Source organism: Xyrauchen texanus, chromosome 28, assembly GCF_025860055.1.
Source record: "Xyrauchen texanus isolate HMW12.3.18 chromosome 28, RBS_HiC_50CHRs, whole genome shotgun sequence".
NCBI lineage: Eukaryota > Metazoa > Chordata > Actinopteri > Cypriniformes > Catostomidae > Xyrauchen > Xyrauchen texanus.
Window position 1 is genome coordinate 41726103 of NC_068303.1, and position 14486 is coordinate 41740588.

Here is a 14486-nt window from a genome sequence, read left to right on the forward strand (position 1 = left end):
GGGGTTCATACAGTGGATGTTTGGCGCGCACGGCGTTGACAATGGGTTCCCGTAGCGTAAGCTAGCTTACGCAATACGAGAGAACCTCTCGTAAGAGAACGTATCGGTTACCTAACGTAACCTTCTCTCTAGATGAGGGAACGAGTATTGCGTAGCCGGCCGTGCTCGCGCCACGAGCGACTTTTCGCTTCAGTCAATGAAAACCAGGGTTCCAGCCTACGAACTACGCTTATATGCACTCAAGTCACGCCCATTTTGGCGGGCTTTGATGCAGTGAGCGCGCGGACGCCTCTCATTGGATACGAGTTCGTCCAAGCTCGTCTATAGGCTGCAGCAGTTGCCGCAGAGCAACCTATGAGCTCGCTAGCTAGCCCGCTCAAGGTCTGCAGCTGCCGCACTGCGTTGACAATTGATACAAAAATTAAGGATAATTTTTTGGCTTCAATATCTCAGAAAAGATGAATCTTTCCCGTAGCGTAAGCTAGCTTACGCAATACTCGTTCCCTCATCTAGAGAGAACCGAGGTTACGTTAGGTAACCGATACGTTCCATTGACCGGATCCGTGAAAAACTGAATAAAACTGAAAAATTTACTGTCATCAAACTATTGATGATCATTTACTGTGACGTTATTTTTTATATTAGTATCTGTATAATGTTTTTCAACATCTGAAGTACCTTATTTTGTTGTGGATATCCCAATGTGGATACAGAGAACTGAATAAAATAATCACATTATATTTTGGTTGCATTTTAGGGTAAAAAATGTTTTCATTCATTGTGTAAAATAGGCACATAATATCGGAATATCGATCACAGGCCCCTGACTCGAAATGTATCGCAGCAGACTTTAAGTATCTGCAAATATCGGCAGGCCAAGAGAATCGATTCAAGATCATATCATGATTAAACGTCCAATTTACACCCCTAATTTAAGGTGAGTTTAAAGCTACAAGACAACTTTTTTTTTCTACATCCACAAGAGAGCGCAACAATCCAGAACATATCTAGTTGTTAACAAAATTGTGTAAAAGAAGTCATAAGATTTAGCCAGTTCACCTTCTGAAATAAAAAAAAAAAGTCAAATGAGTAAAGAAACACTACAATAGACAGTTCTGTTTCACCTTGGTGTTGCACACTAGCGGATACTCATGCCAAATAAAGTACTAGCACAGACAGAAGCTTCACAATACTGGCAATAGTACCACCGTGTTTTCTCATTAAATAGTTGTATGAATGTACCTAATGCTTATGCAGCGAGACACTTGTAAGAGAGCAAGACACAACAGCAAAACGCCTGCACCTAAGGGGATGTTCATTCCGAATGCGTGTTTTTATTGCAAGGATGCGCTATATGGCCCTAGAATGCTATCGGTTCAATGGCTGTCAAGTCAAGTGGTTTTTATTGTCGTTTCAACCATATACAGTTAGTACAGTACACAGCAAAAAGAGACAACGTTCCTCCAGCACCATGGTGCTACATAAAAACAACAAAGGACCAACACAGGACCAAATGAGACAACACAACGAAATAAAATACCTATATAAAATACCTATATATACCTATATAAAGTGCACGTGCAAACATGTGCAAAAAGTACGGGACAGTACAACAAATGTCTGACAATGAACAGGACAATAGACAGTGCAGCGCCGACCAGTACTCAGTAGTGCAAAAAGATGACAGTTTCTAAAAATGTAAACATAACATACTATGAGATAATGTTGTATGCACATAGCAGTTATTGAGGTAGCAGACAGTTATAAAGTGACACGTGCCATCTTCGGTGCTTGGGACACATCCAAAATTCGAATGCACAATTTTAGCTTTTGAATGTGCATTTTTATTTTACATTCGATGAATATTTTAATTTGACAGACCTAATTTAAAGTAATGCAGTAGAAAAACAATTATTTGTCTGAATTCATGACGTTAATGCATGCCATAATATGAGCCGATACACTGTTATTGTAATTAATGATATCAATAAAACTATTGCAGAGATGAATGTTCAAGTTTTAATGTGCAGAATACAGACATAAGAATGATGATAAGAGAGGCATATCTTACTTTAGGCAGATGTATGAATCGATTTCGCTGCAGTTGGCACATGAGTGAATTGGCACTTGAGAGAATTCGATTTGTTTCCTTTTGTGGACTAAACAAAACAAAAAAATCACATGACATAATCTTGGAAAATGTCTCTAAGCGAATGATTGTACAGATTTTCACCAGCTCCCTAATAACTGCACGCCGGTGTGTTCACATTGACTGTATGCCCAAATACACTCACCGGCCACTTTATTAGGTACACCTGTACATCTACTTATTCATGCGATTGTATAGTCAGCCAATCGTGTGGCTGCAGTGCATAAAGTCATGTATCTCAGTGATTTAGACTGTGGCATGATTGTTGGTGCCAGATGGGCTGATTTGAATATTTCTGTCTGCTGATCTCCTGGGATTTTCACTCAGAAAACATCCAGTGAGCATCAGTTCTGTGGATGGAAATGCCTTGTTGATGAGAGAGGTCAACAGAGAATGGCCAGACTGTTTCGAGCTGACAGAAAATCTACTGTATCTCCGATAACTGCTCTGTACAATTGAAGTGAGAAGAATATCATGTCAGAATGCACAACACGTCAAACTTTGATGCGGATGGGCAACAACAGCAGAAGACCAAAAACAGAAAAATGAGGCTGCAGTGGGCCTACCATTTGTGTACCTCTGCAGAAATCCAGATTTGTCAGTGCAGGGGATGTTTTTCCAATTATTTACTATCCAGTTTTGGTGAGCCTGTGCCCACTGCAGCCTCATTTACCTGTTCTAAGCTGACAGAAGTGGAATCCAACATGGTCTTCTGCTGTTGTAGCCCATCCGCCTCAAGGTTCGACATGGGCTTGTTGTGCATTCTGAGGTGGAATTCCTCTCTGTATGTTCAGTATCAGTCAGTTGCTGACCATTTTAATAAAGAAATAAATATCCAAATAAACATCAATAATACTGTTTAACATCAAGCATATTTTGACTATTTTAATACTGGCAGTCAATTAGGGGCAGCTGTAACACAAGAAGCATTTACACCTGCCGAGTCAAGAGATAAACAGCGGCAGCGGTGTTACACCGTATTCTGCTATACAAGTTCAGGGGAAACTTTCAACGGTGGAAAACCAGACTTTTAATTATTACATTTTATAAATGCAACGACTGGAATTGTTTGGTTGAATGGGGTACCAAACTGTGAATCCTGAACAAAACAGTTTGTTGAATACATGTTTACACATTAGCTTCCACTCAGCTGACAAGCAATGAAAGTAGCTACGTGGTTAGCTAGTTAGCTATAAACTCATTGTCACGGAGAGTAAAAGATGGACTTTATTTACTTCCAGCATTGAGTCTCACCAACTAAGTAACAACATAGCGTGAAATCAACACTCAACAGACACAATCCACCACTGCACGGTTGTCTGCTGAGCTGCAAAAAGATGCTCTGACAAACTATAGCTGGCTAACATAGCAAACAGAAGTGATAAACATGAGTGACATGGTTGTCATGGACAAGGTTAATGTTATATTAGTTATATTAAAAAGGGAAAATAATGGAATCATCGTTTATTAACTTTCCAGTATGTATTTCACAAACTAGTTAGCAACTTAAAGAGAAGACACAGCTAAACACCGCACTGTCTGCAGAACCATCATCAGCTCAGCTCTGTAAACAATGTCCGAGCGAGCTCTGCTGGATAAACTACGTTATGACACCAACTCTAAATCATTCAAGCATTGTTTTCTGCATTGTATGTTCTGAAAAACATTAGGGCTGGGCGATATGGCAAAAAATATTATCACAATATTCTTTTTCATATCATTTGATATTTATCACGATATTCAACCACATTTGCACATTGCAAATTTTTTTGAATTTCCCAAAAAAGAAGAGAAAACAAAATCCTAAATAGTCTTTACAAAACTGCGTTGGGGGCCAGACACAGCCAATGCAGAGGTGTCTGAGGGATCTTCTGTGAAGTTTATCAATTGAGTGCAGTTGAATATGAATGTTATAAGATGATCTGTTTATTTTGAATCATAATGACAGTATATATATATATATTTTACATTAAAATTATACTCACTACACGCCAGTGGAAACGTACGATAAGAAAGCCGAACTGCTAGCGTTTTTAGCAACATGCATGTCTAGATGTAGAACACGGGCTAAATATCGAAAATAACTCAAAAGCTTATCGTCGATATCATGGAGTTCATAATTAAAATGCATTACATTCCTGTAGCAGAAGTGTTAATCATTGATAAGACAATACAAAAAGCGGCTTTAGAATACAATATATTGTTTACTACCATATTATTGATCATAAGTCAGTCATTGGCACACAGTTCCCAGCAATCCATTTCACAAGTGTATTTGTCAATCAGTTGGAGTTTTATTATGAGGGCTTGTTAAAGAGCCTATCAATTTACACCTGTGTCAGACATGCTTGTGCTCGGGTGCGTTGCGTCGTAAACATAAAATGTTTTGTTCACTGTGTCAAGTTAAATATAATTTAATACTCAATCTTTAAACACATCTTGAGATCCCTTAGTTCGCATTTGCGCTCAAAGTGTTTTGAATGCAAGAACGTAACGCGTGTTTGTGGTGTTCTGTCTAATGAAGTGTTTTCTTCACTGTATAAATGGTTCGTTGCTCATACAGCTGAAATTTCACTTACTGCCCCCTGGAGTAAACGAGGTGGGGGCGGAGCCCCGCCCCCACCTCGGCTACTCAGACCACATCTCTGTTATGTTAATTCCAGCATACAGACCGCTCGTCAGACGCACAAAACCGCTTCAGAAGCAGGTGAAAACCTGGCCAGCAGGAGCCATCTCTGCTCTTCAGGACTGTTTTGAGTGTACTGACTGGCACATGTTCAGGGAGTCTGCAACATATGGCGATTCTACCAACTTGGAGGAATACACAGCATCAGTGACCAGCTACATCAGCAAGTGCATTGATGATGTCACTTTCTCCAAGACCATCACCACACGCTCCAACCAGAAGCCGTGGATGACTGCGGAGGTGCGCACGCTGCTGAGGTCCCGAGACTCCGCCTTCAGAGGAGGCGATAAGGCAGCCGTAAGAACAGCTAGGGCCAAACTGGCACGGGCAATCGGAGAGGCAAAGCACGCACACGCCCAGAGAATCCACAGTCACTTCCAGGACAGTGGTGACACGCGGCGCATGTGGCAGGGCATCCAGGCCATCACCAACTACAGGACAACATCAGTTGCCTGTGACAAAGATGCCTCCCTTCCAGATGCGCTGAACGACTTCTACGCTCGGTTTGAAGTGCAGAACGACGTGATGGCGAGGAAGTCCACCCCTCCTCCCAACGACAAGGTGCTCTGTCTTACCACGGCAGATGTGAGGAAAACTCTACGTAGAGTCAACCCACGGAAGGCTGCTGGACCAGACAACATTCCTGGCAGAGTGCTCAGAGGATGTGCAGACCAGCTAGCAGATGTTCTTACCGACATCTTCAACATCTCTCTGAGCAGCGCCGTCGTTCCAACGTGCTTCAAGGCCACCACCATCATCCCCATGCCAAAGAAGTCTTCAGTGTCCTGCCTCAACGACTACCGTCCTGTCGCACTTACACCCATCATCATGAAGTGCTTCGAGAGGCTCGTCATGAGGCAGATTAAGACCCAGCTGCCCCCCTCACTAGACCCACTGCAGTTTGCGTATCTGTCATAATGTGTCCCGTAGAGATCAAGGGGAGATGGTAGATAGGCTCAGGACTCAGATATCATCCCAAAGAGGATTTTTATTAAAGGCCAGTGGAGTAGTAGGGGTGTACGAACTCTCAGTGAAGTGTCACAGAAACAATTCCAAAATTAAACCAAAAAAATATATATTTACCAAAAATAAACATACACTGGACTCAGTGCAAACTTTGATATGACAATAACCAAAGAAAACAAATTGCTACAGGCAGCACAAATCTTCATGATACGTTCAGCAATATAACCCCTCCTCTCCTCCCAAGGTTCCGTTTAGACTGTCTTATATAGCCTAGAACAGGCTCATTACACTCAAGACCATACCAACTACAGGGTTATCAATACAAAACCTTTGTAGCTTAAATATATGACCATTATACAATTAACTTTCCAAAAATCAAAAATTAAATAAAATAAACTCATTCAGCAACTTAAACTAAATGCAAACACCATAAGACATTTCCCCATGCCTACATTACCAAGGATTAAGTTCCCTATTAGTAGAAATCGTTTAACCCAACCCAAGAAAAAGGAAAGCTGTGGACCCGCCCCTCCTTTGAGGAGTCACAGGAACAGGAAATGGTAAGTAAACAGCATGTGGGGTATCTGTTTGCAATGTGGGAAAAAAATACAAATTTGAAATAATAAATAACAAAAATGCATAGCTAAAAACTTGTCTGTGTGGTTAATGAAAAAAAAAATCAAAAAGAAACTATAGTAGACATAACATGTTGTCAAGACCACTGATATGTGCACCTATCTGCAATCAACTCCAACAGCATATCTTCAACTTATTATAAATGAGTATTATAGAATAATGAACCTAAGGGACTGCACCATAGTCAACAGAAACACAAAACCCTAAATAACAAATGTAAAGAAACATAAGTCCACAAACAATTTGTAATGACTACAGCAGTGATGACGACATCTTAGCTCCCGTCATCACAGTATCGTTCAAACTGTTCAACGGACGATGCCATCACCACAACCCTCCATCTGGCCCTCACCCACCTAGACAATAAGGACTCATACGTTCGAATGCTGTTCATAGATTTCAGCTCAGCATTCAACACAATCATTCCCCAGCACCTGATTGGAAAGCTGAACCTGCTGGGCCTGGACACCTCCCTCTGCAACTGGATCCTGGACTTCCTGACTGGGAGACCTCAGTCAGTCCGGATCGGGAACAGCAACTCCACCACCACCACACTGAGCACTGGGGCCCCCCAGGGCTGTGTGCTCAGTCCACTGCTGTTCACTCTGCTGACTCACGACTGTGCAGCAATGCACAGCTCGAATCACATCATCAAGTTCAGCCGATAACACGACCGTGGTGGGTCTCATCAGCAAGAACGACGAGTCAGCATACAGAGAGGAGGTGCAGCGGCTGACGAACTGGTGTAGAGCCAACAACCTGTCCCTGAATGTCGACAAAACAAAAGAGATGGTTGTTGACTTTAGGAGAGCACAAGGTGAACACACTCCGCTGAACATCGACGGCTCCTCTGTGGAGATCGTCAAAAGCACCAAATTCCTTGGTGTTCACTTGGCGGAGAACCTCACCTGGTCCCTCAACACCAGCTCTATCACCAAGAAAGCCCAGCAGCGTCTCTACTTTCTTCGAAGGCTGAGGAAAGCACATCTCCCAACCCCCATCCTCACTACATTCTATAGAGGGACTTTTGAGAGCATCCTGAGCAGCTGCATCACTGCCTGGTTTGGGACTTGCACCGTTTCGGACCGCAAAGCCCTGCAGAGGATAGTGAGGACAGCTGAGAAGATCATTGGGGGTCTCTCTTCCCTCCATCAAAGACATTTACAAAAAACACTGTATCCATAAAGCAACCAGCATTGTGGACTGACCCCACACACCCCTCACACAAACTCTTTACCCTCCTGCCGTCTGGCAAGAGGTACCGAAGCATTCGGGCCCACACGGCCAGACTGTGTAACAGCTTCTTCCCCCAAGCCATCAGACTCCTCAATACTCAGAGACTGGTTTGACACACACGTGTCCTGAGTTGCACTTTAATTACTGTCACTTTATAACTGTCTGCTACCTCAATAACTGCTATGTGCATAGAACATTATCTCATAGTATGTTATGTTTACATTTTTAGAAACTGTCATCTTTTTGCACTACTGAGTACTGGTCGGCGCTGCACTGTCCATTGTCCTGTTCATTGTCAGAAATTTGTTGTACTGTCCTGTACTTTTTGCACATGTTTGCACGTGCACTTTATATAGGTATATGTAGGTTTTTTTTTTTTTTTTTTTTTATAGGTATTTTATTTCGTTGTGTTGTCTCATGTGGTCCTGTGTTGGTCCTTTGTTGTTTTTATGTAGCACCATGGTCCTGGAGGAACGTTGTCTTGTTTTGCTGTGTACTGTACTAACTGTATATGGTTGAAACAACAATAAAAACCACTTGACTTGACTTGACTTGGTACTACAAGCTTGCATTTCTCAGGAATCTTCCTTATTATGGTCCGGGGGCATGCAATTAATTGTGTTATTTTTTTTTTGTCAGAGCATCTTTTTGCAGCTCAGCAGACAACCGTGCAGTGGTGGATTGTGTCTGTTGAGTGTTGATTTCACGCTATGTTGTTACTTAGTTGGTGAGACTCAATGCTGGAAGTAAATAAAGTCCATCTTTTACTCTCCGTGACAATGAGTTTATAGCTAACTAGCTAACCACGTAGCTACTTTCATTGCTTGTCAGCTGAGTGGAAGCTAATGTGTAAACATGTATTCAACAAACTGTTTTGTTCAGGATTCACAGTTTGGTACCCCATTCAACCAAACAATTCCAGTCGTTGCATTTATAAAATGTAATAATTAAAAGTCTGGTTTTCCACCGTTGAAAGTTTCCCCTGAACTTGTATAGCAGAATACGGTGTAACACCGCTGTCGCTGTTTATCTCTTGACTCGGCAGGTGTAAATGCTTCGGCAGATGTTAAACAGTACTACTGATGTTTATTTGGATATTTATTGGATTTTTATTTATTCTTTATTTTCTCAGTGTTCATTTCTAGAATGTGTTGACAATGTATAATAGTAAGAATGTCAAATATTCTTTGATTAAAATATTTAAGAAAGCAGTCTTCTGAGTACCTTTGCATAGTTCTATCAGTGCAAAATAAGTGCACAATCCACATAGAAAAGATTGGTTTTCATTCCAGCACAAAAATTAACTATATCGGTAATCTGTGAATTTCCCCCCTCTAAAATCGGTATTGTATCGAAAATCCCATATCGGTCCGGCTCTAGTATGATATCATCTTGTTACTTATTTACATACCACACTCCAATATAGTGTTGTTGGCTAATCTAATTGTATGGGATGTGACATGTTTTAAATGAAATCAATTACAATTTGACAGTTAATCAAATGAAAATCTTGATATGGCCAAATGCAATCATTAAACAGCAGAAGGATGGCATTTCATTAAATATGCAGTCTACACACGCTGCGCACTTCAGAATGAACGATAGGTGCCGCTGTGCTCTGTCATACTTCACACAATCACACATGTAAACAGATAGCAGGTGATGCACATAATGCGGTAAGTTTAGTGTATGAGCAACTGTGAACACTCACACAAACTCCTCCGGTGCTGCTCGGAGATCTCAGCTTGCAAGTATTTCAGCATTTCATTTAGAACTAACACACTGGAGGTACTCAAAGGTCTTGTCAAAATAAAAGTTCTGCCAAAATAAGGCCTGTTTAACTGCACGCATGAAATTAAAGTCATTGTGGCAGAAAAATATTAGTACTGTGTAGGAAAATGTAATGGCTACAACACTGCTAATAACAATAATAATAAATGTTGTTTTATCATCATTATGATCATTATTTATAATAATCATATAAAAATATAAAAATAATTATGTTTGCATGCTGATGTTGAGCCTGTGTGTTTGTGAAAGAGAGCAACGGGTCATTCCTGTTATGCATTACAACTCTCAATTTTAGGACATTTTTCAATAAAGGGGGGTACCTGGCTTTCAAAAATATATAAGAAAATGAACACGATAGGACCTGATAGTATGGACATAAAAGTTAGCCATTGCTCAGTGAGGAGTTGCTTATGAGTGTGTCAACTAGAAGTTCACTTTGATATTTTTGAACAATCTTTTGAAAAGTTGACATTATCATACTAATTTCTTTTTCTATACAGAATGGAATGTTTTAGAGTGAGACAATCAACTAATAGTAATTTGCTAATACGTAATGATATTTGTGTTTGCTGGGTTTCGTTAGTTAAACGGACATTATGCTATGCTAACAGGATGGAATATTTGGAAGGGAGTAAAAACCTAGATTGATTACCAGTTCAAGGAATATGCCCAGGAATCTTTTTTGTTTATAGTTGCACATATACCTTTTTGATTAATTCAAAGAAATGAATAGTCATTTTGAAACACATGTATATGAGCACTCACATTAAAATGAAGACTCCAGTCATATGAGTAACCTTATCAAAGCTGTTCTATACTACATGGAGAGGGTTTGGACATGTTAGAATCACCTGACCAGCTGAATACTACTCACTTAATCTCAGTAACGTCCTGTTATTGGACACTTTCACTCATTGATTAAAGTAATTATCACTGATTGTGAATAATACATTGTAGAAATGTCATCTGAAACTGAAAACTATTTTATTTGAATGATGCTTCATTCATGCCACTAGGAGTCAGGGTCCAACTTGACATACATCACCTCACCTTTAAAACATTTAGATATTTTAGAAGTAGTAATTAAACCTTTCTATTTTCTTGACCGAGATATTTTTAGTGTGGTGTTCTGATTCAGTACAAAGTAAAATCCATAAATTTAAACCTCAGATGAATGTAGTTGACCTGCAGTGTAGTTGGCTGAACACTTTTTTTATAGGTGACACAGAAGTTGCAGATAAAAGTTGGTTTGATGAGCGGTCAACTTAAGGTGCGGTCACAGTATAGACTTTGCTTCATTCACTTTCATTCGCACCCATGCATATGTCATTTGTAGGGCTGCCCCCTGATAGTCGACCAAACATTAATCGATGAGAAGAGTCTTGGTCGATCAAGTTTTGATTCGTCGCAGAAAAAATTAACTCCACAGGAAACCAACAAGCAGTATTACTGCTGGTTGGACGCTATGTGGTACTATGGGGTACTTTTCATTAAGAAGGGTTAGGGTTAAGCCTACACGATAAAGTAAGACACCTTGATTTCAAACTTTTAACTTTATTTATTTTAACTAAAAATGCTTTTGTTTTTCTGATTAACAATTTTATTGATTCACATAGTGAACACAGAAAAACAAAACACAGAATCAACAATTAACCCCTACTATCACCCCTCCCAATTCCCAACACCACCTTGGCCCCCAACAACATCCCAGTGGTCGTACATGATTATAGACACACGCACTTTTGTTTTATTTTTTATAAAAATCACACATCCAGCAATGTCAGATATCCACCCCAATTCTCCACAAACACATAAAATTTCCCCTGTCTTCTAAATTACTCTTCTTCAAAAGCCACCACCCTTCCCATCTCGGAGCACCACTACTGAAATGAGGGTACTCCAGCTGACCCCCATCCCCTTAAATGTATCTGTCTGGCAATCATGACTAGGGCTGGGACAACGATGACGTCGACGCAAAAAATACGTCGACGCAAAATATGCGCGTTACATTTAAGATACATAAAGATACATTTAAGGGGATGGGGGTCAGCTGGAGTACCCTCATTCGTCTATTCGTCAGACCCAAAACAAAGATGGCGGCGCCGGCGAGTAGTAGAAACAAGGGTGGCTCCTCAGACTATCAGAAGTGCAAGGCGGCATGCACTCGTTCCTCTAAAGTATGGGAATTCTTTAATTTAAAAGGAAACAATTCCGTGATATGTCGTCTTTGCAAAATGGAGATGGCCTTCCATTCTAGCACCACAGCAATGCACCAGCACCTTAAGAGGCGCCACCCGGTTGCAGCTGCAGATGACAGAGCACCGTAAGTTTTTTTTTCAACTCCCTACTTTGCACTCGATGTTGGAGTAGGCTATAATACGTTGTCGACACCTAAAGTTTTCGCTTATAGCTATTAATAATGCGCTTATAGCTATGAATGTCGTGAAAAATACATAAGAGGACACTGACAACGCGCTGTGACAGACAGGACCAAGCAGGTAACATTTAATAAAGTCTCAACTTTCAAATTTGGTCATTCAAAGAAAATTAAACCATAAATAGGCCTACTATTTTGTGGCTCTTTAATGTGTCGTGACAGATTGCCTCAGTTAAAGCTGCTCGTGAACCGATCATCTTTTCCTTGGTTAATTTATAGCATCAAATAGGCTAAACATGAATGTAGCCTACATCAGAAGGACTGTTGTTTTAACCGCGGAAAGATGTCAGTACAGTAGCCTACAATCCATTATTCAAATTCAAATCCAACGACATTAATCTTCTCTCTCCTGACTACTTTGTTGGACAAAAATGGCGTATTATGATTGATTGATCAGATCGCCAGTCAATCAATCTCCCGGCAAATGTTTTTTTTTTTACATTTTATACACCCCCACCCCCGATGAAACCGGTATTACCGGTGTTGTCACAAGTGGATTAATCAAATCGGACTGAAAAAAAAATGAATCGTTAGATTAATCGATGCATCGAAAAAATAATCGCTAGATTAATCGTTTAAAAAATAATCGTTTATCCCAGCCCTAATCATGACACTGGCTAGGACCCTACTATTTATGTGTCTATTCTCAATTTCATTAGAGTCTAGGGCAAAATGAAACCCGAGTGCCCAATACATCACCCACAAATCTCTGAACCTTCAAACAAAACTCCTGGATTTTAACACACCAATGAGCCAAATATCTGAGACCGAACTAATAATAATAAAACAAAATCTTGGGTAGGCCTAGCCAACATTTGTCAATCGGCCTATGTAACTTATTGAAATGTAATCTGGGACGCTTCCCATTCCAAATGAAGGACTTCCCTATGCTATCAAATTGCTTGAAATAAGAGAGGGGGACATCTACAGGGAGAGATTGTAGCAGGTAGTTGAATTTTGGAATACAATTAATTTTAATAACATTAACCTTCCCAATCATAGATAACTGTAATGAAGCCCATCTGCTCACATCACTCAAACTTTTTATTAAGGATATAAAGTAACTTTATCCATTCAATAACATTTTCCCCGAAACCCGTACATTTCCAAAATCTTAAAAAGATAATCCCATTCTACCATATCAAACACCTTTTCGGCATCAAGTGAGATGGCCAGGATCGGAGTCTGATCATTCGCCACTGACCACATGATATTGATGAAATGCCTAATGTTATCAGAAGAGCTACAACCCCGAATAAACCCCACCTGATCTATACGTATAAGAGATGTCATAACTTCATCGGTTAGAAGTTTTGAAATTTTTTACATGTAGCTGGATCAGGTAAATTGGACAGTTGCTGTTCAACTTTTTGAATGATGGCTTAACAAAAGTTGTAAAGGGCAACATCTCTCTGGCAACGAACCAACTTCAACTGTGCATTCTCTACCGGCTAAGGCTACTCAGCAAGGAAGAATCCACTGCTCCAAAACTGCCATAAAAAAAGCCAGACTACAGTTTGCAAGCGCACATGGGGACAAAGATCTTACTTTTTGGAGAAATGTCCTCTGATCTGATGAAACAAAATGTAACCGTTTGGCCAACCGTGAAGCATGGGGGTGGCAGCATCATGTCGTGGGGGTGTTTTGCTGCAGGAGGGACTGGTGCACTTCACAAAATAGATGGCATCATGAGGAAGGAAAACTGTGGATATATTGAAGCAACATCTCAAGACTTCAGCCAGGAAGTTGAAGCTTTGTCGCAAATGGGTCTTCCAAATGGACAATGACTCCAAGCATACCTCCAAGTTGTGGCAAAATGGCCGAAGGACAACAAAGTCAAGGTATTGGAGTGGCCATCACAAAGCCCTGACCTCAATCTGATAGAACATTCGTAGGCAGAACTGAAAAAGTGTGTGTGAGCAAGGAGGTCTACAAACCTGACTCAAGTTACATCAGTTCTAGAGGAATGGGACACAATTCCAGCAACTTATTGTGAGAAGCTTGTGGAAGGATCCCAAAAACATTTGACCCAAGTTAAAATATTTAAAGGAATTTCTCTCAAATACTAACAAAGCGTATGTAAACTTCTGACCCACTGAGAATGTGTTGAAAGAAATATATCATTCTCTCTACAATTATTGTGACATTTCACATTCTTAAATAAAGTAGTGATCCAAACTGACCTAAGACAGGGAATGTTTTCTACGATTTAATGTCAGGAATTGTGAGAAACTGAGTTTAAATATATTTGGCTAAGGTGCATGTAAACTTCTGACTTTAACTGTATGTATAGGATTAGAGAGTGTACACACATGAAGCTTTTTTGCATTAAAAAGACAGCTAAATGGAGAGTAATTTATACATTTTTAAACTAAAATAAATACATTTATACATTTTTTAATTAAAGAAATGCAATGGTCCTGCAGCAGGACGGGATGCCATACCAACAATTAAAAGATTGCGCTGATTTTAGCCTTGACTATTCACAATATAGCACAGGTTCTCATATGTAACTAAGAAAATATAAAAGACTTGAGAAATTAAGAAATATCTAATCCCTGCATGAATGACAGACAGTGTCCCAC

At 40.1% G+C, this 14486-nt stretch overlaps 1 protein-coding gene across 1 annotated transcript in view; it reads left to right on the top strand.

Moving 5' to 3' along the window:
• The window catches only part of LOC127621767 (zinc finger protein 292-like), a 59955-nt gene that overhangs the window by 13877 nt on the left and 31592 nt on the right, over nucleotides 1–14486 (top strand). The window lies entirely within an intron of this gene.